Here is a 1,870-nt window from a genome sequence, read left to right as displayed (position 1 = left end):
AAGTGCTGGTTGATTTTTAGAGTTGGGGCAGCAATGTATTGGTTTATAAAAACAGAAAAGAAGGAACGTAGTACAAACAGCCTGGACACCGATCATGAAACTGCACATAGAGATGGGCGTGCAAATAACAGGGGCCCACATGTAACAGAGCCCAGACTTAATTCAGGATTTGTGAAAGCGTGGTGGTCCAGCCATGTATCTGGGACTACTTACTAATTTTGGAAGTACAGAACTTTGGTATTTTTATATGTGTATTTATATGTGTATTTATATGTGTGTGTGTATTATATATAGTGGTTGTGCATATATACATACATATATAAAAATGAAGTCTTTATGAAAGCATGCGAGGGGTGTTCAAGTATTAAGTTTCTGTGTTTTGAGTATTTTTATACACATATCATTGTGTATGTATGCATATGTTTATATATAGCACATATGCATGTATATATATATACATATAGAGATGAAATACTTAAGGAAGCACACAGGGATGATCAAGCATTATATTGCTCTGTTTCATGTCTCTTTAGGTTCTGACTGTTGCAAACTCTGCCTTTCCTTTGTGATACAAAGCCTGCTCTACAGTATTTATTTAGCCTTTGGTACTACTACAGAAATACCTCAGACTGCCTTTCTGAATTTCATAGGTGGTTGTTTTGTGGGTGGCTAACATAACTTTTTGCGGTGGGGATCAGTTGTGACATCAGAAAGCTGGATTTTAAACTAAAAAAAAAGGGCTAAATCTATTATGTGATCTTTCTATAAACTTCAGGCCTACTGACCTCAGCTGACATGTTGGTTTTGCATCCCACTGGTTCCTCCAATCAGACCTATTTAAAATGGAACATTTCAGTTTTCTTAAACCATTTTCCTGCTTTGTGTTCATTTGCTTGTGCTGTTTCATCACTCTTGTATCTATGTGACTTTTGTAATAGTTAAAAATTGAGAGTATTTCTCTTTGTGTTCAAACTTTCAGAAGGCATAGTTTGCTTAAGGGGTTGAACTTGCTGGTTGCTGGATGTAAACATGTGCATTGTATATACACTAGGTGTGAAGAGAGACTGAAATTGAAGATAGTTTTTCATTTAAGCTAACAAGTTTTTATTTTAATTCATACAGAGAAGAAATCCACTACCTGTCATATTTCTTGCAGCAGTGAGTTGTGTGATCTAGACTCTAGTGGAACTGTCGTCTCCTACTTTCAAGTGAAGTTTCATTGTTTGGCAGAATATAATAGCTTGGGAGAGCGTGCGTAGAAGGGGGGAAGATGCTATTTTACACAGACATCATGTAACGGGGCAGAGGTTTTGGCTGCAGTCTCTTTGTTGCTAAGCAGGCTGTTGTGTATTGTACCAGGGAAAGGCTTTGTTTATTTTTTTAAAAATTGTGGCTTCATCCTAGGCTTATTCATGTCTGCTTCCATCCCTCACTTTTTGGCTCATGGTGGAAAACACGAACTAATTTCCAACCCCTTGTCCTCTTAATTTTCATCTCTGAAGTCACTGCTTTCTCTTTTGAAGCCTTAAGTTCTTGCCTTGTTGTTCAGAACCTTTTTCTATTCACTCACTCCTGTTTCACGATGGTGTTCTTGTATCCACTTGACATGCTGCAGTGGAGATTATCTTGCTTGCCTGCTGCTCTGCTCGTGTAAATCCCCACCCATCTGTGAGTCCCTCTCCCAGACTCTTGTTTCTGTCTTCTGCCTGCTTCCATCTCTGTTCTTTCTTATTTGGCATGTATCCCTGTGTTCTGCACTCTTTCTGTTTCTCTTGCACTGAAGCAGTCTCGATCTTTTTCTCCTCCTGTCTATTACTGTAACAACAACCCATTTACAGTGCACGATTCAGTACCCTCCCTCTTCAAGCCC

This window comes from Pterocles gutturalis, unplaced genomic scaffold (genome assembly GCF_000699245.1).
Source record: "Pterocles gutturalis isolate BGI_N339 unplaced genomic scaffold, ASM69924v1 scaffold49659, whole genome shotgun sequence".
Taxonomy (NCBI): Eukaryota; Metazoa; Chordata; class Aves; order Pterocliformes; family Pteroclidae; genus Pterocles; species Pterocles gutturalis.
Note: the sequence above shows the minus strand (reverse complement) of the source record.